Source organism: Equus caballus, chromosome 20 (genome assembly GCF_041296265.1).
Source record: "Equus caballus isolate H_3958 breed thoroughbred chromosome 20, TB-T2T, whole genome shotgun sequence".
Lineage (NCBI taxonomy): Eukaryota > Metazoa > Chordata > Mammalia > Perissodactyla > Equidae > Equus > Equus caballus.
In genome coordinates this window covers 33679413-33707398 of record NC_091703.1, presented here as the reverse complement: position 1 = coordinate 33707398, position 27986 = coordinate 33679413, and the positions used below count along the sequence as shown (strand labels likewise).

The 27986-nt window shown below is 47.0% G+C and overlaps 1 pseudogene; it reads right to left on the bottom strand.

Moving 5' to 3' along the window:
* Positions 1 to 8697: 8697 nt before the first annotated feature.
* On the bottom strand, positions 8698 to 26237 carry LOC138919386 (patr class I histocompatibility antigen, B-1 alpha chain-like; annotated as a pseudogene).
* Positions 26238 to 27986: the final 1749 nt, after the last annotated feature.

Sequence of the window (27986 nt, the reverse complement as noted above, 5' to 3'; positions counted from 1 at the left end):
ATGTATGTCCTTTGTTCTAAAAACATATAAGAGTGTACTGGACCATATACTTCTCCTTCTAAGGCCTTCCCGGGTTAGAATCCTCACTCTGGCTCTTGATAAACTCACCCCAATTCTGATTTATAGGTTGGCTATGGATTATTAACCTCAACACAGATATAGAATTTTTGGTTGACAGTTTTTTTCAGTCTTTAGATTTGTCTTCACGCTGCCTTCTGGACTACATAGTTTCTCCAGAGAATTCGAGTGTTAATCGTATTGAGGATGCCTTATGGGTTCCTAGTTACTTCTCTTTTGCTGATTTCAAGATTGTTTATTTGTGTTTGGATTTGACAGTTTGATTAGAATAAGTCTCTGTGTGGATTTCTTTAGCTTTATGCTGCTGGAGTTTGATGAGCTTATTGAATGCATAGATTCACGAATTCCATTCAATTTGGGAGGGTTTTGACCATTATTTCTTCAAATACTCCTTTGATGTTTCTCTCTCCTCTCACTTGGGGGCTCCCATAATGTGTATCTTGGTATCCTGGATGGCATACCGCAATCTCTACAGCTCTCTTCATTTGTATTCATTCTTTTTTCTTTCTGCATAATTTCAATTGTCCTACCTTCAAGTTTGCTGACTCTGTTTTTGCACATTCAAATCTGCTGTTGAACCTCTCTGGTGAATTTTTCATTTCACTTATTACACATTTTAGCTAAAGTATTTCTATTTGGTTCCTTGAAAAAATTTCTCTCTCTGGGGCTGGCCTGGTGGCACAGCGGTTAAGTTTGCACATTCTGCTTCGGCAGCCCGGATTTGCCGGTTCGGATCCTGGGGGCAGACATGGCACTGCTTGACAGAGCCATGCTGTGGTAGGTGTCCCACATATAAAGCAGAGGAAGATGGGCACGGATCTTAGCTCAGGGCCAGTCTTCCTCAGCAAAAAAGAGGAGGATTGGCAGTGGATGTTAGCTCAGGGCTAATAGTCCCCCAAAAAAGAAAAAGTTTCTATCTCTTTATTGATCATCTCTGTTTGGTGAATCATAATTCTTCTGGCTTCTTTCACTTCCTTGTCCCTGGTTTCCTTTAGCTCTTTGAGCGTATTTAAGATAGTTGTGATGTAGGCTTGGTGAGCTGAGGAGTTGAAAGAAAGGTTTCATGGACTCTCAAGGTCTGGTAGTAGTGCTCTTTTATTCAGAGAATGGCATGAGGACAGGACCCATGGGCAGTGAAGAGTTGCAATGTGTTGAGGGTAGGGTTCAGTTTATAATGCATAGGTATGTGAGTTAATTTTTACCAGACAAAGGAAGGATCATGCAAAAACGTCATTAAAATGGTATCGGTGCAGGTGGGGTGTGGTTACATGTGGTCATATAACTTTAAATATGAATCAGGTCAGGATGTTTTATACTTCCGGGTCGGTGATATACATCACATGTAGTCCAGAATGCCTTGGGCTTCTCTCCCTGGAGCAGCTTTGATCCATGGCAGTTGATTTAAATTCTTTCTCTAGTAAGGCCAACGTCTGGGCTTCCTCAGGAATAGTTTCTGTCAATTTATTTATTTCCAGTGAATGGGCCATACTTTCTGGTTTCCTTTAACGCCTCATAATTTTTGCTGAAAACTACACATTTAGAATATTATAATGTGATTACTCTGAAAATCAGATTTCCCCCCATTCTGGTCCTATTTGTTATTACTTGTTGTGGGTTGTAGCTGTTTCTTTAGTGAATTTTCTTAGCTATTTCTGTCTAGACTATAGTCTTTGTTATCTGTGGTCACTCAAGTCTTAGATCTGTTAGCTTAGTGGCCAGCTAGTGATTTGACAGAGATTTCCTCAAATGTCTGGAGCCCAAAAGAGAAAAGGAAACACAACATTTTCCAGTCTTTGGAGCTAGGATCTGAGTTTGCGTATGTGTGCGTGTGTGTGTTGGGGCATGCCTTCTACACTCATATGGGCAGTTTACAACTCTGCTTTGCCTTCCCTTCCTGCTTGTGTGGAGACTGAAGAGCAGCCAGTGATATGATCTCATGGCCTCCTCAAGTCTCTTCTGATCACGTGCTACCTGGGCATTTGCACGGCCTTCTAGATTCCCGGGATTTTGTAGAAGTTTTCACAGCCGCTATTCCCCAAAACACCTCACTCTCCAGCTTTTCCTCCCAGGCTTTTCTGCATGTCTATTATCTGCCTCAACTGATGTTTTTTGCCCCAGGTGACAGCTACTGGCTCATTGGCATTTCAATATTTTTGTGAGATGCCCTTTTCCTTAGCTCCTTCTCTGCCCTGAGAGAGTTCTGAGTGAGGGCAATTAAAGACAAGCTGGTCCCCTTCATCCTTCAGATCATAACAGAAAATCACCAAATTCTTTGAGAACAAGGCCTACTCTGACTCCTCTGGCATCAAGAACCCACACTAGGGGCCAGCCCGGTGGCGCAGCAGTTAAGTGTGCACGTTCTGCTTCTCGGCAGCCCAGGGTTTGTGGGTTTGGATCCTGGGTGCGGACATGACACTGCTTGGCAAAAGCCATGCTGTGGCAGGTGTCCCATGAGTAAAGTAGAGGAAGATGGGCATGGATGTTAGCTCTGGCCCAGAATAGCTCAGCCAAAAGAGGAGGATTGGCAGTAGTTAGCTCAGGGCTAATCTTCCTCAAAAAAAAAAAAAACAAAAGAACCCACACTAGAGGCACAGGCTGCCATTTTCAAGATCACAGCTGAGCTGAGGCACAGGATATGGGCCAAGGCTAAGTGAAGATACCACAGAGCTGTCCTACTCATTTTCTGTTGCCTTTTTCTATTTTTAGCATTTTCTGGGTAGCTATTAGCACTCCATGATATTCTAAAGTTCTGAAGAAGTTGAGTCTGACAATTTTTGCTAGTTTTTTCATTGTTCTGTGTGAGGACAAGGCCCTTAAAGTTCCCTATGCCACCATATTCTCTGATGTCACTCCCTTCAGCCTCTTTTCAGTTGTACTTATGCATCACACATACTGGTCTTCTAAGGGCTTCCAGGGAACTCATTCATTTGGTAAACATGTGTTAAATGCTTACTTTATTCTGGGTACTATGTATAAGGAGTGGAGTCTGAATAAAAAGAATCAAGCTTTCAGCCCTCAGAGATGACACAGCCTAGATGGAAGTGGGAAGACAGGGAAAGAAACTCTAACAACACGTTAAGTGTTTTAATTATCTTATTTCTGTGCTTTGAACTTCTCAATATCAATATTTATATAGACAGTATTAATTCACCTGTACCTATCATTACCAATTAATTTTTCTGCTTACTTTCTCTCTTATATGTCTGTATGACCTTGTGAATATATTTAGAGTAGATATTTTGCTAATAAATGAAGTTATGTTGACATGAAAATGTCTTTTTTAGTCTTATACATGCCAGACAGATTTCCCAGCCCCAAATTCCTAGCGTGACGTTGGTTCTCCCTCAAGCTCTTGCGATGTTATTTCACTGTCTTTTGGCTGCCGTTCCTGGCTGGGAGAATTTATTTATTTGTATTCTAAGTGTAGTTGTTCCTGTTACCACACAAACATGTGGTTCTCTTGCCTGATTCTCCCAAAAAGCCAATTATTATGGCATCAGCTTCTAAAAGGAAAAAGCTTTATTGCAAGGTTGGCATGAAAGGAGACAGGAGACAAACTCTCTCAAATCTGTCTCGCTGATTCAGGGTTTGGGGTGAAACTTAAGAGGTCAGGGAGAACAGGCCAGTACACGGAAATGCTGCAGGGGCAGCTTTCGACTGGTGGGCTTTAAACATTTATGGTAAAGCGTGGAGGGGGCTTGAACGCCTGATCTTCCTACACAAGTGATGCCTCACTTCTGATGAGAGTCAGACTTTCAAGTTCTGGTCATGTCCTGGTTCTTTGGTTCTGTGGGGTGAGGAGAATCTTTAGTTCTCAGATCTTTTCTGGTCAAGATTTTCTCCTCTGTGCATGTCTGGCTAGGTAACTTGCAAATTTTTGGCTTGCCCCTGAAAAAACTTCTGTTGATAAGAGGGGATAAGTTTGAACTGGTCCTAGAGGGCCCATGGTTCCATTTCCTTTTAGATGGCCTGCTCTTTCTTTTGGGATCATCGTATGTCTTTACCGTATGATGTTCCAGTGAAATATGAATCAATGTGGGTCTCTTTTTGTTCTTATTATTCTCTATATATTTGCTTAATCCTTAGCCATAATCTTTTTACAGAATACCTCCCTCCATTTACTCCCTTTTCACCTTCTGGGACTTTAAGTAGACTAATATAAACCTCTTCATTCAATCACTGTATATAATGTGGTAGGCGGAATAATGGCCCCACAAATATGTCCAAACCCTAATTTCTAGAACCTGTGAATATGTTACTTTATATAGCAAAAGAGACTTTGCAGATGCTACTAAAGGCATGGGACTTGGAATGAAGAGATGATCCTGATTTGGGAGGGAGAGTTAATCTAATACATGGGTTCTTAAAGGTGGAAGACACTGAAGAAGAAGTGTGAGTCAGATGGAGTGTTGAATTTCATCTGTATTACTTTCTACATCTTCTAAGCTATGATCATCCCTTGTCTTTGTTTATTCTTGAATTAATTGGTGAGTTGCATTGAAAGATTTAAAGTTTAAATGCCACCGCATTCTTGGTATATGAACTTGGTCAAGGGATTTAATTGCTGTAAAGTGTATCTCTGGATACAGTCTACCTTTTTTCTCACGATTTTTTCATCTGAATTCTTAAAGGTGATTTTCCTATAGTGTTTTTTTCCTTATTGTTCCCTAACTGGTTTTAGGATCAATGTTACTCATGTCTAATCAAATCAGGTGTTTGACTTTCCCATTATTTCTCCATTTCCTTGAATATTTGATATAAGATCAGGAAGCCGCCTTGAAGGTTTGGTAGAACTTACCTGCAAAACATTCTGGATATGTCTGAAGTGAAGCAGAACTTTTACAACTGCTTTAACTTCTCTACTTGCGGAAAGTCTTTTCCAGTGCCGTAAATTTCTTCACAGGTTTAAGACTGTTGAACTCTCCCCATATCTGCAATGACACATTTATCTCAGATAACTCTGTTTTCTTCTTAATTAATTTTGAATATTTTATTTCTCTTTTTCTTTTTTTAAAGATTGGCACCTTTTAAAGATTGGCAACATCTGTTGCTAATCTTTTTTTTTTTCCCTTCTTCTCCCCAAAGCCTCCCAGTACATAGTTGAGTATTATAGTTGTGAGTGCCTCTGGTTGACGCCACCTCAGCATGGCCTGATGAGCGGTGCTACGTCTGCGCCCAGGATCTGAACTGGCGAAACCTTGGCCGCCAAAGCAAAGCGGGCAAACTTAACCACTCGGCCATTGGGCCGGCCTCTTTATTTGTCTTTTGAAAGAAACATGTGGTCTCAGCAGGCTAGGCGATCAGCAGTGGCAGGTGCCTGATCAGCCTTGGTAAGTGGAGAGCCACAGTACTGTGCACCTGCAGTCTCCATCCCAGTCATCACGGCCACTTTGCACAGGACTCCCTGAGCAAGCCCTGTTGTCTTGGGGAGAGGCTGAGTGACACTCTCCATCAAGTCACCTCCCCCGCTCGATTACAAGCAGCCCCTACCACCTGGATACCCTCTGCTGTACCACATGCACATCAATAGCTTCACCCACCCAGCCCTAGGCAAAAGGTCTGTGAAAACATTTCTCCTCCATCTCTCAATTTTCCACCTTTATTTTTCTCAAGTTCCTAACCAGCCAACCAACACATTAGCCACTGTCCATGACTCCTTCATGCACTGCTTAGGGGAATCTTTCACACTCTCCACCTCCCAGGGGCCTGTTTGGGTTTTGATACCCAGTTCCTGACTTGATAACCATTCTCAAAGCTGTTCAGGTGTCAGCTCCTAGGCTTACTACTTTTGCTTTCGATTCTCCTGTTTATATCTGAATCAGAGGCACGTATTCCCTTGGACTTTTTAAAATTGCAGTGATTTTTCAGTTTAGCATTTCTAAGGGCTTTCAGCAAGAAGTCAATGTCAGCTTAGAAAAAATTGTTTCAAAAATCCAGAAAAGTCAGGAGCCGGCCCGGTGGCAGAGTGGTTAAGTTCGCACGCTCCACTGCGGCGGCCCAGGGTTTCGCCGGTTCAAATCTTGGATGTGGACATGGTACCACTCATCAAGCCATGCTGAGGGGCTTCCCACATGCCACAACTAGAAGGACCCATAACTAAAAACATACAACTATGTACCGGGAGGCTTTGGGGAGAAAAAGGAACAATAAAATCTTAAAGAAAAATCCAGAAAAGTATATTTTTATGAAGGGCCACACCCATAGAGACAGGTGGACAAATCATAAGTGTGCAGTGGATTTTCACAAAATAAACATTGGGATAAGCAACAACCACATCAAGAAACATTTCCAGCATCTCAGGAAACCCCCTTGAATCCTATTCAGTCATACACTAACCCTCTTCCCCAAAGGCATCATTCTCTTGATTTTTAATACCATAGATGAGTTGGGTCAGTTTTTGATAGAATGGAATTGTACAGTGGATGTCCCTCTGTTCTGGCTCTCTCACCCAACAATATGTCATGGGGCCTCATCCTCATTGCTGTGTGTGTTTAGTTTATTCACCGTCATGTTTATACGGTGTTCCATTGTATGACTAGACCATACTTCCCGTCCTCTACTTTTCATGGGCATTTGTGTTATATTCAGATTTTACAAATTGTGCTGCTATGGATAATTTTTTCATGTATTTGGCACACATACGTGTACAGGTCTCTTGGGTACATACCTAGGAGTGGGAATGCTGGGTCATAGGGTGAGCTAATGTTTGCCTTTAGTAGGTACCACTAAAGAAGTTTTTTAAGTATTTGAATCAATTTACTCTCCCACTAGCAATATCTAAGAGATCGAATTAGTCCAAATTCTTGCCAACAATTGACTTTGTCTGACTTTTTCATTTTAGCCATTCTGGGAGGTATACAGTGATACCACATCATGGTGTCGTTTGAATTTCCCCTCTGATTAAAAATGTTGAGCCATTTTTCATGAATTTATTTGCCGTGTAAATGTCCTCTTTTCTGAAACCCATGCACAAAAACATTGATCATATTTCTCTTAGATTATCTATTACATTGTCTCTTAACTGATTTGTTGAGTTCCTAAACCTGTGTGATATTTTTAATTAGAACGAAGCTAAATACTTTAGCAGGTTACACTTTCAGAAAAATGTCTTTTCATCCAAAAAGAAATAACTTTATGGAAATTTCTGATTGTAATGCATTCAGGATCATTATTTTTAATGGTGATGCACATATATCAGTTCGATTTTTCCCAATTTATACGGATAAAAATCTGGGGAATATGTGTGGGAATGGATATTAAGGGCGTAGGACAATGGTGGAAGAAGATAAAGTTGAATGAGGCTAAATTTTCTGTTATGAGCCCACTTAGCCCAGATCCTGCACTTAATGTTGCAGCTCCCCTCAGAAAGGGCTTGAGTAGTTTCTTTGGTTGGTTGGCTGAAACGTGGACCAAAACTTGGCTCACAGTGAGTGAGCTAGAAATGTTGGACCTGCCTTGGTTTACTGTAGAGGAAGGATTCAAAGACTTAGGGAGATTGGAATGTTAGAGTGGATTTGTCATTTAAGACCTACCCACTCACCCTGGGGGGGTCTGGATGACACAGCTTTCATAATAAACAGTGAGAAATAATTTTGCAAGGGGAGCCCTAGCATCCTTAAAGAGTCCTGGGATCTCTCTTCTCTTTAGGCCAGGCCTTACACTGATAACTGCAGCCACTGAAATGGGAAACCTAAATGCGATGCAAGTAATTGGATCCTAGTGTTGCAGGGGCCCGTTGGCACACTCAACTGCCAAACGTAAGGAGAGTGTAGTTATCAGAATGGACAGCAGAGTCAAAGCAGCAATCAGAACAGTCTGACCTAAGGAGACCTATGGTGTTGCCTAGTTGAGCATGGTGTTCCTAGAACTGAAATATAGGAAGCCAACTAAATCCTTCATTGATGTGTAGAAGCAGAAGATTTTAGGTCCAGTGAACAGAAGTCTAATTGAATCAAAAATAGAGTCATGGCCCCTCAGTCAATTCCCAGACTTGAACCAGTTTATAGGCTCAGCACCCAGTGAATGAAGGGGAGGCAGGATCAACAAGAACAGACATAATCCTCTATAGAAACAAAGAAATAACCAATAAACAACCAAAAGATGGAGGCTGAGCCCTCAATGCCCACGGTCCTGGAGACAAGCTAGGGGCGATGTCCCAGTCCCTGTGATCACCGGGCCTGGTGGCACAAGTTTCTACTGAATGGACAAGGACAAAGGAGCAGTGAAGATGACCCAGCTGAGGACTGACCACAGTAAAGTTCATGACACGCTGGGCACCAACTGGGCAAAGGTCCTATCTACACTCTGCTGCTCAGAGCTTTCTCCCGTCCCCACCTGCAACAGACTCAGCAAACATGCAGATTCTGGAAGGTTTCAGTGCTTCCATTTATTCCTTCTCTCAAATTTTAGAAATCTTTTCCTTTCACTGACCCATCAATTACTCACAGCAAGAATTTAAATACAAATATTGACATCCAGATTCTTATTTTCAGTAAGGAAGAAGTTGCAGCTCAGTGCATCAAGAAGTTAAGACAGGGATGGAGAAAACCCAGCTCCGCCTGCTGGAACAAGAAAGCTGATCAGGGAAAAAACAGGTCAGTGTGGGGAGGGGTCCTGGGGGAGACCAGTCACCCCACAGCCTCACATTTTACTAATAGAAATGCAGACACATTCAGATGCCCTTTGCAGAAAGAGAAGTCAGAGGTTCTTGAAGTCACAATGGGAGATGGGACATGAACAAATCTTGCATCACTCAGTTCCCCACAAGGCAGCTGTCTCACACTATGGAAGAAATAATTATGAACAAATTCACGTCAGTCGCTGTAAGCGGTGACATTCTGAACAGCCCACTGCATGCTCAAAATGTCTCAAAAACTCCCCATAACCCAGTTCTGCTCCTTCTGCCCCAACCTCTCTCCCTCTTCAGGCTTCTAGCATCTCACCTGCAGTGAGAGACACATCAGAGCCCTGGGCACTGTCGCCTGCAGTAGAACAAAACCAGACGTGGTCAGAGTCTACAGGACAGGAGACTAAAGAAGGAACTGTGGGGTGGGGGAGCTCCCGCCATGGGCTCCCATCTACACTATTCCAAGGGTCTCAGGGATCACATCCCGCCACTCCATACATACTTGCAGCCTGAGTGTGGTTCCCTCCATTTCTACCTGTGGGAAGAAAACATCCTGTGAGAAAACAGAGAAGAGTTTCTAAAGGAACCTCCTAGTCCTGGACTCTAGGGAAATTTCCAGAACTGTGACTACGGACTTAGGGCAGGATTAGGAAACATGAGGACAGTACATGTGTGGGGACTGGACCAACTGCCCGCCTGGAGGTCTGTCCTCAACAGTGACCCTCACCTCTGACCTGTACTCCTGGGAATCACGTCCCCTTGACCAGATGCATCAAAGTGATAAATTTGTGCTTCATTTTCACATGTGCTTTACTAAAGAGTAAGTGTTAGCACATAGGAGCCCAGACCAGGAAAGCACATGTGGCTGTGAATGGGATTTCCCATTAAGGAGGCAGGACAAACTGTTGCCTGGGCCTAAAACCCACCAGTGGGACAAAAATACTGACCCCACCCCTTCCATACCTGAACGCTTCTTTCTTCAGATCACAGTTCCAGTGACCACAAGGGGAATCAGGCCAGCAATGATGGCCACAATGGGGATGATAGACTGCGGAGGTGGTGCTGACAGAAGGGAAGGGAAGAGAAGGGAAAGTGAGGGCCCTGACCCTTGGGCCTCAGCCCTGACCCTGCTGATGGTCTCCAGAAGGGCTCCTGATTTCCCTGAGAAGAGGCTCTGAGCCCACATCCCCCTTCTTACCCCATCTCAGGGTGACTGACTAGGGCAGCCCCTCGTGCTGCACATGGCACGTGTATCTCTGCTCCTCTCCAGAAGGCACCACCACAGCTGCCCACTTCTGGAAGGTCCCGTCCCCTGCAGGCCCGGTCTCCACAAGCTCGGTGTCCTGGGTCAGGTCCTCCCCATCACGCTGCCAGGTCAGGGTGATCTCCCAAGGGTGGAAGTCCAGCACCCAGCACCTTAGAGTGACTTCATGGTCAGAGATGGGGTGGTGGGTCACATGTGTCTTTGAGGGGTCTGAGGAGAAGGATCAGAAAATTCAGGAACTTTACATCTGTCTTGGGCCACTGAAGCAGCGCTCATGTGAACATCCTGAGAATGGACAGGACAATCTGGGTGGGGAAGGGAGCACAAAATCCACACACCAACCTGAAAACAGGAAGCTGGGATAGTCTGTATTCTTTGGAAATTTCTAGAATCAAAGAGAGGCATCCTAGGGTAGGAGGCAGGTTTCTGAAAGGGACAAAAGTGATTAAGGTCATGACCTGGGTAGAGGACAAGCGACTACAAAAGCTAGAGTCAGACCCTAAACATATTGGGTGTGGGATAGAGGACAAGGCCTGAGAGATAAGGTCCCCCGTGCTTCCCAGAGCTGTTGCCAGAGTCAAAGGGAACCACTGATCAGTTGTTTCAGGGACGGCTTCCTCCTCCCTCCCCAGAGGCACTGCATCCTTTAATCCTCTACAGAGAAGGAGGCACTCTGGGCTAGTCGGGCTCTGGTAGCCAATCTGAACACCTGGGTGTATTCCTCACTCTCCCCACCCATGGCAGGGACAGTATTCCAGCTTAGATCCCATTTTCGTCCCCTACTAGGCAGACACTACCTTCAGCCCGAGCAGAGATCAGGAAGGCATCCTCGGCCTCTGGTACCCCCGCGCTGCAGCGTCTCCTTCCCGTTCTCCATGTATCTGAGGAGCCACTCCACGCACGTGCCCTCCAGGTAGTTCCTGAGGCCCTCTGCCTCACCGGCCGCCTCCCACTTGTGCCAGGAGATCTGAGCCGCCTTGTGGGCCGCGGTCCAGGAGGGCAGGTCCTCTTTCAGGGCGAGGTAGTCAGCGCCCTCACAGGCGAACTGACTGTACTGCGGGGGCGGCGCCTGTCCTGTCCCAGGGCGCATCCGCAAAGCCACCGGAGGGTGTGAGACTCTGGCCCCGCCCACACAGTTAGCTGGTCCACTTAGCCCCGCTCCCTCCAGAGACCTATGGGCTGTGACTGGTCAGTGCCTTTTCAGCAAAACTCGAAAACAATCCCAAAACCCAAGCGAATCTCCGCGGGCTCTTCCCGGATCGAGGGCCCTGATGGCGTACCTCCGGGTGACCCTGGGGGATGGAAGTCGCGCCCTGGACCCCGGGACCCTCGCTCACCAGCCTTGCTTTGGGTGTAGTAGCCGCGCAGGGTGTTCAGACTCCCACGGAAGCTCTGTGCGGTGTCCTTATAGATGCGCATTTTACGGTGCCAATACTCGGCTCCTCCTGCCCCACCCACGGCGCCCGCGGCTCCATCCTCGGACTCGCGGCGTCGCTGTCGAACCGCACGAACTGCGTGTCGTCCACGTAGCCGAAGGCGATGAAGCGGGGCTCCCCGCGGCCCGGCCGGGACAGGGCGGTGTAGAAATACCTCCTGGAGTGGTAGCCTGGGGGCGGGGAGGGGCTGAGACCTGGCTCAACTCCCGGGTCTCCATGTCCGGGGTTGATGGGGCCAGGAGTGGACTGGGGGCGAGAGGCTTGTGAGATGGAGAAGGGGCGGCGGGAGACTCAAGTGGGTGAGAGGAGTGGGCAGGAGGCTGAGAAAGGACGGGGAAGGGGTCAGCACGGGGCCGGGACAAGGTTGTGGGGAGGCTTGCTTTCGGAGGGTGGAGATGTGCCTTCAACAGGAAGGGTGGGGAGGGGAGCCTGCGGGCTGTCCCCTCACGCTTTCCCCTGTGAGGCCATTTGGCCATGTCTTCCCAACGCCGCACTCACGGCCCAGGTTTCCCTGAGGGCCAGGGTACGGGAGAACAGCTAGAGGAAGGTTTGGGGTCGCCTGACCCAGACCGTGAGGGTCTGGGGACAGAGTTGGGCTAGTGGGTGAGGACTTTATAACCAGGAACTGCAGTGAAGCTGAAGGACTTCCGTGGAAACCAGTGGGACTGAGACCCTGGGCAGCATCACGTGTGTCCAGGAAGAGGGACCAGACACAGTTGTGAGAGAGAAGTGAAACTCTGTGGAGAAGGGTAAAAAGTCATTAAATGATTTCAGTGCAGATGGGGTCTGGTTATTGTGCGGTCATATAACTTTAGACACGAATCTGGTCGTATAGATCGGCATGTAGGTGAGGATGCCCTGGGCTTCTCTCCCTGGGGCAGCCTTAATCCACATCAAGGGGACTCCCCAGTTCTTGGCTTCCCCAACCAACACACCATCCTTGGGGTCTGAGACCCTGAGAGCCATGCTCAGCAACCTCCTCCTGCATGAGGGCTCTTTGTCACACTGTTTCCCTGAGTCCTGGCCCAGGGGCTGTCTGAGGAAACCAGGGAGAGACCCCCAGGCTGGGCTCAACCCTTTTTCCTCCTCTCCTTTTCCTGGATTCCCCCTACCTGAGCTGGACTCCTACTCCTTAACCCTCCCCCTGGACTTTTCTAGAAGAAAACTCGCCCTCAGGGAATATGTTGCAGAGAGTGAGCTGGCCTTGGGAAAGTGGGTGAAGAAACAGTGGTTTCCTCTTTAAAGCTGGGGCAGTTGTGCCTGGGGCACCACATAGAGATTCCCATAGAGACCAGTTTCCTTTTTGTTTATAAACTACAGTGGGTAGCACAATCTTGATAACCCCTGAGTGATCAGGAGCTTATCTGTAAAAGTAGTGATTTTACCCTTCACATGTAAACGTGTCTAAACAGCCCTGCAATAACCAAACAAAGCTCATCATTTTCACTTTTCAAACCGTGACTCCAGGTTCTTGTATTTTCAAAGGATCTTCATTCCATAGCCCTGGGTTTGCCTGTGTGAGTCCCCACATATCCTCAGTACAGTGGAAGCACAGGGAGGCACTATTTGTTACTGTGTGTGAGCTGTACCTGGCCCTTAATTTATAAAGGTGACTGAGTCACGTTGGCAGAGGCTAATGCCATTGAAAGAAGGTTTTCTATTTCTTACATTTCCTGAGAGGAGGCGCAGGGTGCACCACATGGGGCCACATGGGGAAGCACCAAGGTGGGCAAGAGGCAGAAGGAGAAGAAGAAAGCATGGCTCCGAGCCCCTATCATGTCTTGCTTGAAAAGGGCAAGGTGGGGCTGGGGAAACGTCTTAGAATTGACTGGTTTGAATAATGTCTTTGGTGGGCTCTGGGTTGTAGGGGTGGTCTCTAGCTGACTGGTACCTGGCTCTAGGTAATCAGGGCAGAGGAATATTGACTCCTGGAGTGTAAGAATCTGATAGAAGAGGTGGTTCAGAATATGGGCTCTGGATTGCTTAGTGCAAAGGAAAGGCATGTTCCTGGGCACACCCTTTACTGTCTCTGAGAGTTGCCTAGCCCTGGGAGGGGCAGACTCTCCCCAGTTATCACATCCACAAATGCCACAACATCAAGAATACAGAAAATAAGAAAGTGTCATGAATACAGTACATTTCAGCCAGACTGTACAAACTCTAATCACTTCAAAGTTGCAGGTTTCAGTGCAGTCAGAATGCCCTTCACCAATGCTCGTGCATCGCCTGTGTTTGTGAATTAACACCTAAGGGATGTGCATGTTTTTTCTTTGGGCACTTGGCATTATTTGCTTTAACTGAATTAGCATAGGGAGGCAATTGACTTTTAGGGAGCTCCCCAGAATGTAGTCAATACTAGATGCAAAGAATATCCTGCTAAGCCCTGTAAAACTGTCTCTACCAGTGGATTTAAATCTGAGAATTCCACTGCTATAGAATTCTTTCCCTCTGCTTCTTCTCCTCACCCCTGCTCCTCCAGCCCTTCTCTCTGTCCCTCTCACCCCTCAGGCCCTCTTCTCCCCTTAGTCTCCACCACCCTCACACACCTGAGTTGTGGCACCAGCACCACTCCCTCACTCACCGGCCACCAATGGACTATTCTCCCCACAGGAGTCAATGATCTTGCTTGTGTGAGACAGGTGTTGTCATTTCTTCCCTCAGAATGCTCCAATGGCTCTATCTCACTCTTGGGAAGCCTCTAGAAAGTAAGGCACGTGAGCCCAGGGGCTTTGAGCTGTTTTGGTTAAAGCTGTGTTCCCAGCATGTAGAGCCATGCCTGGTACATAGTGTGAGCACTGAATTAATTGTTGAATGAATGAATAACAAATCTGATTGTATTAAAGGTTAATTGCATCACGTAAAATCTCAAAATGAAAAATACGAAAACAAAAATTAGAAAAGATTTTATTTCATGCAACTAGTGTGCATGACAATTCATAGATTCATTCTCGTGGAGTAATAGCTTTTGTGCTTATCCGTTGTTGCACAGGTGAGCCTGTGTATTAGTTTCCTACTGCTGCATAAAACCACAAATACTGTGGCTTAAAATGACACCCGTCTATATGCTCACAGTTTTGTAGTTCAGACGTGCACGCGTGGTGTGGAGGGCTTCTCCGCTCAGCATTTCAACAGGCTGTGTTTGCAATCGGAGCTCCATGTCCTCCTCCAAGCTCATACAGAGCTGTTGGCAGAATTCTGTTTCTTGTAGTTGTGCGACTGAGGTCCCCATTTCCTTGCTCGATGTCAATGGGATGCTGCTCCCAGCTCCTGTGGCTGCCAGCATTTCTTGCCATGTGGCCCCCTCCATTGTCAAGCCCCCCCCTCACAGTGAATCTCTCTCACTCTTCCGATCTGTTTTCTCAGGTAGAACATAGTCCTATTAAGGATTCACCTGATTAGGTCAGGATGACCCGGGATAATCCCCCTGTTTAAATTCACCTGAAACGTGCCTTAATTACATGTGTGAAACCCCTTCACAGTAGCACCGGATTAGTGTTTGATTAAATGACTGGGAGAAGGGGAATAACCAGCAGTTGGTTATTGCAGGCCATCGTAGAATCAGCCTAGCGTGGCCTGGTTCTTCCTTTTCTGTTTAATTCGATCACACTTGGAAACTGAACTTCAAATAAATAGATTTGTGAATGTTAATAACATTCATTCTGTCCACTTAGCCATGGACGTTCTTCTTATATCTTAAAGCCAAATGATATGTTTAATATCTCACAGTTAATTTAGAGCAAATCAAAATTAAAGTGCAAGAATTCATTCTCTTCTGCGGACTCTCTATTCGTCGTGTACGTGTATGGCTGTGTAAGAAATTACGTAAATCTTTACAGTTAAAAACAACAAATGTTTATTATCTCCCATGGTTTCCCAGAGTCAGAAATCCAGGAGAAGTTTCCCTGAATGCTTCTGACTCATGGTCTCTCTCAAGGTTGCAGTCAAGTTATCAGCCAGCGCTGCTGCATCTGATGGTTGACTGGTGCTGGGAGATTCACATAAAACATGGCTCTTTCATATGCCTGTTGGAAGGGGCCTTATTTCCTCCCTAGATGGTCCCAGGAGGCTCAGTTCCTAGCCATGTGGACTTTTCCATAAGGTGGCTAATGACTGGGCAGCAGGCTTCTCCCAAAGCAAGTGATCCAAGAGAGAGAGCAACCAAGATGGAAGCTGCAGTGTGTTTTATGTGCTAGACCCAGAGTCACACACCATTCCATCAGCCTTACTCTGTCAGTTAGGAGTGAGTCATGAAGTGCAGCCCACACCCAGGAGGAGAGAATTGAGCTCCACTTCTGGAAGGGAGGAGTATCAAAGAATTTGCACACACGTTAAAACCAAAATTAACTTAAATATTGTCTCAGGATTTTATAAATCAAATGCCTCTTTTATTTGATTATTTTTATTAAGCGCTTTAAATTTCTCTTTTGATAAGTAAATATTAAAAATTTGACCCCAGAGAAAGGAGATACAGAAATATTTGGAAGATATTTTGCAAGTTGAGAATACATAGTAGCTAGATCAAATAGTTCCATGACATAGGTGCCATAACAGTAATGCCTTTAAAATAATAACTGGTTTTTTTCCTTAAGAAGTTTCAAATTTAGTTTGTTAAGAATTTCCAAAGTGGGGCTGGCCCCGTGGCCGAGTGGTTAAGTTCGCGCGCTCCGCTGCAGGCGCAGTGGCCCAGTGTTTCGTCAGTTCGAATCCTGGGCGCGGACATGGCACTGCTCGTCAGACCACGCTGAGGCAGCGTCCCACATGCCACAACTAGAGGAACCCACAACGAAGAATACACAACTGTGTACCGGGGGGCTTTGGGGAGAAAAAGGAAAAAATAAAAATCTTAAAAAAAAAAAAAAAAAAAAGAATTTCCAAAGTATTGGCCAAATCCAATTTTCTTACTCAACATCATCTTCAAAAGTATTTATCTAATGAAATTGCTTTTCAGTTAGAAAAATGTGAATCTCGGGGGCGGCTCCAAGCTAGTCTTCCCCACCCTCCAAAAAAAAAAGCGTTACTAGCTAATGTGAGAGCCTCTGCAGTGGCTTACAGAGAGGCCTTTATCTCATGTACAGGAAGGGCAGATAGAGTTGAATGGCAGCTGAAGACAACATGGTGAGGGCTGTAGAACTCTAGCGATGTCTGGGCAGTGAGCAAAGCAGGCTTGTTGTGTGAAAGTCAGGGACCAGGTGGAGAAACCCTAAGATTCTGCAAACTGGAACAAATTTATCTTGATGGATGCCCTCTGGACCCTGGGTGCATGCAGAGGAGTCTCACCCTTCTCTAGTAATGGTTAGCAATTCCACTATGCTAGAAGATGCTGCAGAAGTCCAACTCCTACGAGACAATGGATATCTTTGCAACAAGTAGCCAGCATGTACTTCTAGGAGCCCAAGGAGCACTTTGCAGATGGGATTTTTTTTTTTTCTTTTTTTGAGGAAGAATAGCCTTGTGCTAACATCTGCTGCACTTAACCACTGTGCCACCAGGCCGGCCCCTAGCCAGTAATGATTTTGTAACAATCCTTGGATTCTTATTATCCTTCTATAGGCCATCAATACAGTTTAGCAGTATCCAGCCAACTCCACTGTCTTTGTAGGCAATCCTCCCTCTCTTTATTTTTCAAAGGCTTTTATCTTCACATTGCCCTAGCAGTCCCTCAAACCAGGGCATTCTCTGCGCTCACCACCAGCAAACTCTACAGCAGTTCAGCTGCCACCATGAGCCCCACCTACCAACCTGGATGGCATCCTCTTGGCCATTGGGTGAGCTAATCCCCAATGCTTATCTTTTTGCCTGTATTCTTGGACTGTTCCTGATACCACTTGTGTTAGTGTCCTGTGAGGAGCAGACACTAATACAATGTTAAACAAGGGAGGATATTATTAGGGGAAAGACCTGTGGAAGACAATGGAGAGGGAGGAAGAAAACGTTGGGAGAGCCATCAAATCTTGATATAAGTCTGAACCCAAAAGAAGGAGAGAGAGAAGGAAGGTGGGTGGAAGTGTCCTTGACCCAGTGCAGTTTAAGGAAAGTTCAGTAAAGGTGTCAGGGAGCCCTGGAGCCTAAGTCAGCCTTCAGAGGAGGAATGACACTGAGTAGTTTTCTTGCTCTTCTCAATCACTGACTGGGAGGAGCCCATGGGAAGTGTGGTCCCGGCATAATATGGCAATAGATTTCAGGCTGCCACAACTGGGCCATCAATCAATTGTGCTTCTTCCAGCTAAGAGTCTGGGATGTGCATTTTCATGGTGTCCACTGTGATGTAGTTGGGAACAAATAATTAATGATAATGGAGAGAAAAGGCGAAGAATTGTGGGACCAACCGCTTTAAATAGATGGGAGAGGATGAGGTCTGGGGGATAGCAGAGAGACTAGCTCTGGCTGGAACGTGGATGGTTCAGCTATGAGCAAGGACTAGAAAGCCCACCATGAGCGTGCAGATGCCAGTATGTGAGTAGATGGTGGTCAGAATCGATAAAAGTTGTCTTCCAATGTTTTCAGTTTTCTCAGTGAAGCAGGAAGCAATGTGATTGGCCTAATAAGAATGGGGAAGGAGCTGGAGCCAGCCCAGTGGCATAGCGGTCGAGTGGGCACTCTACATCACCAAGGTGAATTTTGTGGGTTCGGATCCTGGGTGCGGACCTACACCATTCATCAAGCCGTGCTGTGGCGGGGTCTCACATTCAACATAGAGGAAAATTGGCACAGATGTTAGGTCAGGGCCAATCTTCTTCACCGCCCCCCCACCCCCCCACAAAAAAGAAGGGGGAAAGGCTGTTGGATTTTTGAGCAGAGAGAGAAGGTGAGTAATCATCATCCAGGATACCAGGAGACTGAGTGGACCATGCAAAGATGGGATGATTGCTGGGAAATGGCAGGGGTTCCCCTTGTGGGTTGGGTCAAAACATTAAAGTGAGAGCAGTCAGTGTGGCTGTGTTGTCCTCCAGCCTCCCGTAGCTGCGTGGGGGCAGGTGCAGGGTAGGCAGAGGTAGAATCACCAGCTGTGTGGTTTGGTCAATCAAGTGTGACAAAGCAAGTGAGAAGCAAGGGAGGGATTCAAATGATCTTCTACAGACTTTACAATGAGTAAGGAGGGAGGACAGGACGTCATGGATGAGGGAAACTGAAAGATGGTAGGATCAACGGTCTGCAAACGCAAGTGTAGTCGAAGGATTGTCAGAATTGAAATACAACAGGGTGGACTCCAGTCCCGGAAAACAGGCACATTTGCAATCAAAGTTTTACTGATCTTACAATATATAGCAAAATAATAGTATCAGTGTCTCCTAAGATTTGGCCACCCTGCAAGGAGACGAGTAGGAGAGGTGGAGGTCAGAGAGTGGGAAGCTGAAGCGGAGACCATGGAAGGGCTGGGTTATTGGCAATGACAAGGTCTAGGGGTACAAGGGAGTGGGGGCCCAGGGAGAGCAAAGTAGAAGGTCCTGGAGGAGAGGAATTCAGGGAACTGAGGGGCCAGGGAGTGAGAGCATCCTCTCTGCTGTGTGGGTTTCTATGGGGGCCATAAAGATTCCCACAGACCTAGTGGCTTTAAACAATGCCTGATGCGGGGTCGGTGAGCCGAGGAGTCGAAAGAAAGATTTCTTAGACTCTCAAGATCTGGCAGTAGTGCTCTTTTATTTAGAGAATAGTATAGAATAGCATGGGGACAGGACCCATGGGCAGTCAGAGCTTCTGCTGCCGCCGCTTCTGCTGCCCCCGCTGGCATGGGGACAGGACCCATGGGCAGGCAGAGCTGGTGCGTGGGGACAGGACCCACGGGCAGTCAGAGCTCCTGCTGCTGCCCCGAGTTGAGGGTTAGGGCTAATTTTATAAGGCATAGGTATATGATTCATCTCTTTACAAGACAAAGGAAAGAACATGAAAAAAAGTTAAAATGGTATCAGTGCGGGTGGGGTCTGGTCATTGGGTGATCCCATGACTTTTAGACAAGAATCAAATCGGATTAAGTAAAGGTTAGAAAGGTTAGACGCCACCATCCTAAACCAGTTACATGAGATTGCCAGACAGCAACCAACTTAAGTTCTTGCCTTCCCCATTAAGAGCTTCTAGAGATAAGACCATTCCCCCTTCTTCCTGGCACAGAGAGGGAGACATCTTCACAGATAGAGGTTTCCCTTAGAAATGTAAATGTTTCCCAACAAAGGGGCAAACAAATTCCACTCCTTGGAGCCTGAATCTCATCTGTAGTTTTAAAACTAACCAGCCTAAAAATCCTCATCATAAACTGTTTTAAAATTAAGCAGTCTAAAAATCCTCATCAATGCCCATTTACTATCTCATGGTTATGTAGGAAACAAGTCTGACATAATCTCACTGGGCTAAGATAAAGGTGCTGGCAGGGCCACGTTCCTTGCTGGGGGCTCTGGAAGAATCCATTTCCAAGCTCATTCAGGTTCTTGTCTGAATTCAGATTGTTGCACATGTAGCACTGAGGTCTTCATTTCTTTGCTGGCTGTCAACTGGAACCACCTTCAGCTCCTACAGGCCTTTGAGGTCTCACTTGTGGCCGTCAGCATCTCACAGCCAGCAGTAGTAACAATCCTTCCCATGTTGGACTTTCTCTGATTTCCCTTCTGCTGCATCTCTCTGACTCCAACCGGAGAAAATTTTTTGGTTTTAAGGATTTATGTGATTTGATTAGCCAACCCAGATAATCCAGGATAAGCTCTGTATTTTAAAGTCCTTTACCTTAAGTATAGCAGGAAAGCCTCTTTTACCATGTAAGACAACCTACTCACAGGTTCCAAGGATTAGAGCATGAAAACCTTTGGGGTCCATTCTCTATCTACCACATGTGCTTATGTTGAAATCACCCAGGATCAAGGTGATAACACTGCTAGAGAGCGTGTTGGTGAGCCAGGAGCTAAAACAGTGGAGGAATGAGGGGAATGGCCTGGGGGTCCATAGGGAATATCTTCAAGGAGGGGCAGGCAGGCTCTAATCTGATGACAGAAGATTCACATCGGAAGATGTTTGGGAAAGAGGGAGGAACCAAGGTCTGAGAGGGGAAATGAGGAGAAAGGACCCCACCCACCTCCAGGTCCAGAGGTAAAAGTTCTGTAGGAGAGGAAACACTCTGTGGGAGAGCGCTTCAGAGGGAGCCCTGTCCTCAGGGAGACCTAGATTTTTGTCTGAGCTGCGGCATGAAGGGAACCTCCTGAGGGAGTAGTTTGGAGATTTTGCTGATCATGGGCTGAGAACTGCAGGGGGCACAGTTGAAAGGTTTCAGGATTTGGGGAGGGCATGTGAGAGGAGACAGAATAAGGGTGTGCAGAGCCTTGTGGAGATGAGAGTGCAGGATATTTAGGGGACCAGGGGTGACTGACACAAAGAAGAGAAAGAACATAATGAGATTAGTCCTGGTGGATTCAAGGCAGATAATAGTGGTGAGTCTGTGAGAGATGAAGTAGGCAGGAGCAGGGGTTTGGGGCTCTTACCTGGGCTCTGTCAATGGAGGTGAGGAAGTTTGGTGTGATTGGGTCTTAGTTCCAGTCTGTGGACACTTTCTCTGCCCCCTGACTATGGGGTGCAGTCCCTGGGGGAAGAGGAGTATTAAATGAAGTCCATGGGTTCACTCTTGACGCTTGTGGGGTGGGAGTGCGCTCACGTCAGGTCTCAGGTCTGCCTGGCACCTACTTGAGGAGAAACTTCTGGGGCACCAGGTGCTTCCTCTGGCCCAGGGACTCTCTTCTGCCTTGATGACGGGGCAGGAGGCCTGGGGAGCTGTAATGCTCATCCCAATTGTGCCAAAGTGCACATCCACACTGTGGAATATTATATAGACTTCAAAAATCACTTCAAAATAAGAGATGATACTTTCAAAAACACTGATATGAAATTACAGTTTTCACATGACATCCTCATAGGGGGATAATTAAGATAATTTTATATGACGTTGAAATTTGACAATATTTATGAATTATAATTATTTTCCTCAATGTGATAGTAATATTATGCTTTGGAGGAAAGTGTTCTTATCTTTCAGAGATGAATGCTGAAATATTTAGGGATGTGCACTGTAATGCTTGCAAGTGACTTTCAAGTGATTTGGGGAAAACTATACAAATAATGTATTATACACATGAAGCAAATATGGCAAAATGTTAAAACTTTTGAATCTAAAGTAATCATTGCACCACTCTTTCAAACTTCCTATATATTTGAAAATTTTCCCAATAATATGGAAAACATTTAAAAATAGAATACTTAATGACATGGGAAATGAACACAACATAATGTTGAGATAAAAGCAGAATTCAATAGTGTGTATGTGTGAACGTGTGTCAGTGCGTGAGTGAGTCATTTTGCGTGTGTAATATTCGTTCACTAAGTCCCTCAAGAAAAGATTTAAAATCAACGACCAGGCACTTCCAGGACAGTGGAAGTACAGCTGTGAACAATCAAATCCCCATCCTTGTCTTCATGAAGCTCCTATTCTAGAGGACAGACAATAAGCAATTAAATAATTACATGTAAAATGTGTGTTAGTGAACCGCGTGTGAACAAAGGCAAAGCGGGGCAGGGGTGGGGGGAGGCTGAAGGTGCCACGTGCAGCGGGGTGCAGGGAGGGCCTCTCAGTGAGGACATTTGGAGAGAATGTCAGGGAGGGAAGTGCTGCCTGGGAGACACGTTTTCGGGCCGGGAAACAGCAGTGAAAGCTCTGAGGTGTGAACACCCTGGGCGTGCTGGAGGGAGCACACAGTGGAGGGCTTGTGTCTGGGCTCATCACACGGCCACATCTGAGTGAACCGGACATTAACTGGAAAGCGTCCAGCAGCTAAAAAGGATGCTTAGTGTAAATTATACTTTGAAAAGGTCACCCAGGCACACAGAAGGAAATTCAAAGATTCCAAAGGGTTTGGAGAAAGTAGAAAGTCTCCTCTCCACAGGCACCAGGCACCCAGGTCCCTGCCAGCGATGAGCATGTTCCCAATTGTTTCCTTCCTGAGAAAAAGTTATAGAAATGCTGTTATTGTGGTCACATCAAGAGAGAGCACTGAGAGAACTAGAGAATGGGGAAAATCTTCTACTTTTCAGTTATCCTGGTGGTGCCGTCAATGGACTGGAGGAGACGAGGTGGAGAAGAGAAAACCTCAGAGTTTTCAACTCAGAGAAGGCGCAAGGGCTCCTGAGAGCTCCCCTCCTGCAATCCCAGCCAGACCCTGAGCGCGACCCCTGAGGAGTCCTGGGCTGCTCAGAAGCATCTGCATCCCCTCCTGGATGTCCAGCCTCAGGGTCAGCCATCTGGAGGGCTCAGATCACAGCCCAGTCCACACATACACACACACACACACACACACACACACACACACACACACCCCCAACACTCTCCCCCACAATGTTCAGTGAATATCTGAGAGCAGAGCAGTGGCACCCCCGTGTGGCCACAGGGCTGAGACTAAAGACCCCAGGTCCCCTTTAGCTACTCAGGCAGCACGTCCACTGTCTCCCTGGGCTCCCTGCAGCAGGACACGGCTCTGCACACAAGGGGGCGCCCCTGTCTGAGTCAAATTCGAATTCTGAAGTGTTTCCCAAAATCTACACTGACATAGATGTGTCCTCCCCATTGAGAGACCAGGGATTACGGCCTCCGGCAAGAAAGAGGTCTCCAGGCCATTAGAGCTGCTTCCCAGGTTCTCAGTGAGCCCCACAAACATACAGGATGCTCCAGTACATGGTCTGTCACTGTGCCTGAATGGGACCTTGGACTCCTGAGTCCCTGTCACTTGTTCCTGCTTCTGCTTGTGGGGCTGGAGGTCCCTCCTCCTGGGAATCAGTCCAGGGAGTCTCTGAACCTGGGATCTCAGGGAGGAGCCCCTGGGACTAAGGACCAAGAAGGAGTGGATGCTCCTGGAGAAATGAAGAGAAAGAGGAAATAAGGACATGAGGGGTCTAGGCCAAGAGGAGAGGAGGGGAAGGAGCCAGGGAAGGGAGGGACGTGGAAAGGGCTGGCCTAGGGGACATCTGTGGGTTTGTGTTTGGAAAGGGTTTTCTGGTTACTGGGCCATAGAGAGTGAAGGGCTGGAGCCTGTGCCGCCCCTGTAGGAAACAGCCTCATCCTGAGTTTCCAGGGTTTCCAGGGTCCCACACCCTGCAACCTCCTGGGTGATCTGAGCCCAGGCCAGAGCAGCTCAGAAATTCAGTTGTCCCCTCCTCATCTACCTTCCTTGACAATTCGAGGAGTCAAGGAGCTTAGGGCCCTGGAGGACAGTGAGCTGGGCACCATTCCGGCTCCAAGGATCTTGGCAAGAAGCCATGACACAGGAGACTGTCATCTCGTTTCTCAGGATCTGGAGGTGGCCCTGACCCCTCTGCTGCTCTCTGCCAGGGAATCTGGAGATCCTGCCTTTCCTTACTCATCAAACTGAGACCTCACAGCACACTTGATGATCGTCTAGATTTAAGTATATTAAAGAGTAGGGGGAAATAACTGGGATTCCTGCAACATGGGGAAAAGAAATGCCATAGCCCACCTCTCTGATTCCTCACCTTGTGGGTTTCCACTGGAATGTGGGTGCAGAAGAGCTCTGCCACTGGTGGTGGGGGATAGAGTCCTTCAGACCCTGTACATGTACCTGGAGACCCAGGCAGGGTCTCTTCACGGTCACTTTGCTTGGAAATGCAGCCCGAACTCAGTGTAAACTCCATCACAACTAACTTCCAAAACTAGACCAAATAATCAGTATATTCCGAAGGGGAAGCTGAGAAGAACTTTGAAGAGGAGTTTTAGGAGGGCTTAAACAGGCGTGTTCTGTGCAGTCAGCCAGGAGGATTCTGAGTTTTGCAGGTCTCTTACCAAAGAAGTGGCCACTCATCCAAGTGTGAGTGCCCTGGGGATACTGTGAGTGGGGTCATGTAATGAGGGAGACACACTTGCTTAGGTGGTAAAGCAAAGGTCCTAAGGTGCCCCGGGAGAGGGCAGAAGTCTCCCTTGGAGCAGAGGGGAAAGAGTTTCATCCTGAAAGATGTTCATTTAATAGGTGCGGTGTCATGATGCCTGTGATCTTTGAGTGTTAAGAAGCAGTGGTTGGGAACTTGCCTCAAGGCTACTGAGGTGGAAAAGTCCTCAGACTTCTGTCACTTTTTGATTGATAGTAGCTCTTCCTATCATTGGAAGGCAAAATTCAACAAATGTTTGATTTTTACCTGCTGTAAGGAGCAGGAACTACGTTTAGATGGACTGATGCAATTAGGTTCGCTCCACTGATGTCCTGTTTGCGCGGTAATCCTACTCAGTCTAAGTCAAACTGAGGCTTCAGATATTCCATGTATGTGCTCATCTTAGGAGGCAAAGGGCTAAGAGAATGTCTGTGGGAACCCAGCAGAACGCGTTGAAGTCAGAATCCCATAGTGATTGAACAAAATGCAGTGTCATATAGCTTGGGGTGGCCTCAGACAGGAGTCCCCCTCTGTCATGACCATGACCATGACTGCTGGCCTTGTCCATGTGGTTGGGTCTGGGTGCCCAGCAAGGATGCATTTCATGGAGTCTCCCCCTTCATTCGCTGGGATGTGTAGCTGAAAAGAAGCTGCCTGATACTTACAACGCTCTGGAGATAAGCGGAGAACTTGGGATTAAATTCTTCTGAGCTGACGTATTTCAGGATCAGAGTTTCTTATGAATCAAAGTAGCTCATTCATTGACCGATTGACAGGTAGCTCTCAACACAAGAGTTTGTGGAGAGCTAAAATTCATCTCCACGGACGGCCTGGGATGGTTCCCAGACTTGTGATGATACCTGAAGTCTTTGACCAAGGTCACCCCATGGCTGTTCTCTTTCATGAGATTTGCCCCACTCTCATCTCCCCTGGGGCTGTGGTGAGTTCTCATGCCTTTTCTTCCCGTTCCTATGCCTCAGGGTGGGATGCTGTTGGCATGCTCCTCTCTAACCCTAGTGCTTTATAACAGAGCAGTGGTCTCATTCATCATCATGGCCAAAGGGACCTGCTCTCCTTTTCTATGGATGTCATTACAATCCTTCCCTCTGTCCTCTTTCCACTCCCACCCTCAGGATAGTCTCAGTAGCCTGGGCAGAATCCCCAACTCCTCAGAGGAAATGCTGAGGAGGAGGAGGGTGCTTGGGTCTCCTCTTCCCTCCTTTAGGGACACCTCCAGGAACCTAATTCCAGCCTCAGGGAGGTCCTGTGTGTCCCATAGCTCCCGGTACTTGTTCACAGGAGCATCTGTTTGCTGTGCTCCAGGGGTCTCAGAAGCCACTTGGTACAGTGACCCATCAGGTATGCCCTTGTGGTCTCCACCATTCTGAAGCTCTCCCAGCTGCGCTTGATCCTCAGAGCCCCGGTTTGTACCACCGATCACGTCTGCAAATCCTCCTTTGGGGAGAGGCAGTTCTCACCATCTAGGCAGATTGAACATGTCCCCGAGGACGCCCTGGTCTGGCATCGTCATTCAGCCACATACCATCTGCAAGGTCTGGGACTTGAGCAGGGGGCCCTGGTCCTCCTGTCCTGCCCACATCGCACTCCCTCCTACCTCAGCCTCCTCCTCATGATTGGTCACAGTAAAAGTCAGTCACGATCTAGACTGAAAGTGAAACTTAAAGGAAAAAGTCTCCTTGTCCTTCTTATGTGTGAGGAGTCACTGTGAAGCTCTGCCCACACCACCAGGACCCATCAGTGCTTGGGGGTGGGGGGTCTGGGGGTCTGGACCTGTGCCAGGAGCCTGATGTCACTCACAGGACTTGCCCTGGCTGTCATACCTGCCCTGGAACCTCAGGTGGCTCAGCGATCCATCCCCTAGGGTCTTGGTGAACTTTGCCTCAAAGCGCAGATACTCAGGTCCCAGCATCTCAACCCACAACTTCAAGTCTGATCCCTTTCTGAGTTGAGGAACCAGGGAGAACCGGATGGGCTAGGCAGGAGGCTTGTTATCTGCATCCTAGAGGATCAGCAGTAATATCCTTCTCCCCACCTTGTGGCCAAGCTCTTTTACCATCTCCTGGAAGCAGGAGCGATGCTTCATCACCGCCTTGTGGTTGGTAGTCTTCCTTTCCCCAAATCAAGGAGGATTCTGAGATCAACCTGGAGGCGAGGTCTTCATGAACCTTCTAGTAAAGCAGAGAAGGCAAGAGGTGGGACTGTGCTGGGGGAGGAATTGTGTCATCTCCACCTCTGGGGAGATGTCTGTCACTGTGTTCAGGGGGAGGGCCAAGCCTCACTCTCCATGCTGAGAGGGAGCTCTGGGCCAGGACTAGCCTGTTGCAGAAGGGAGGACCTGCCCTCTCAAACTGATGGCCCCAGAGCCTGCAGACTGGGGGAGAATTCTCCCCAGCTGTGTACCAGTCAGGTCCATCCACCCCTCGAGGAATAGACCTGGAGGTTGCTTCAGGTGACGTGAGCAAGATGCACACCCAGAGATGAGGTGGCCCTGCCAGGGTCCTTGGGCCTCCAGTTATTCTGGGTGCTCTGTGCTCTGACAAGAGGTGGGTAGGAGGCTTTGTATAAATAGAAATTCTTTATAGCCCATCACTATGTTATTTTACCTCGAGTTTCTCATGGTTTGCATTGTGCTGATTACATCTCCAAAGTTTATTTGAATATGTATCTCTGCCATCTGTATTTTCATAAATTCGTGTTTGGATAAGGAGGCTTGATGATAGTCAGCTTTGGCGATTTATTTTTGGCAGGAGTACTTTACTGATGGTGTTGTCTTCTTCCATCAAGAGGCATTTAGTTTCTAGTTATTTCTTTTATCGTAATGTTAATGGCCATTGCTCTATAATGGGTAAATCTATTAATTTATTTGAGGTTGCAAAAGAGTTATATTGCCAGTCTCTCACTCCTTCTTCATTTATTAGCTCAAGAATTTTTTAAATTAGAGATTTTCCCAGTGTCCCATTTGGTTACTCAGTAGAAGCCTGTTTTGTGAGAGACTACTCTGAGTCAGTATCTGGCAGTTTCTGAGTATGTTGCTACCCACCTCTGGCCAGATGAGACTCCTCTGTCTGCTAGTCAGTCCCTTGGGATGGCATGCACATGGTGAGCTTGGCTCAAGGCCGTCTCTGGCCGAAAATACTACCATCAGTGTGGCAGGTTGCATAGAGCAGAAGCCTTTATAACTTGCAGGATGAACTCTTGGTGGATGCTGTTATCAGAAGAGGGCTTGAGGCAAGGCAGGGAGTGAGCTCTTCACAGATGCTGTGCCAGGACCTGCAGATTTCCATTCCTGTACTTACATTCCTGTGGTTCTACTCTGAGTGGATATTTTACCACCTCTGCTAGGGAGTCAGGTCCTCATCTTAGCATCTGGATAGCTCCTTTCTCTGACACAATATACAATGACTTTTCCTCAGAATCAGAAAAGAGAGATCAGGGAAAAGAACCTGAAAATGTGAAGTAGACCAGAAATAGAAATAAACCAGAACAGCAAAGGGCATACACTTTGAAATTTGGGGAAAGAAGAACGTTTTGGGGAACAGTCATAATCATAAATATCCCCACCTCCCCAAAACCTTATCAACCAGCACCAGGACTGAGCTCCTGCCACAGGACAAGCACTGTGCTCCATGGCTTACTGTAACTCTAGGGATTATCCTAA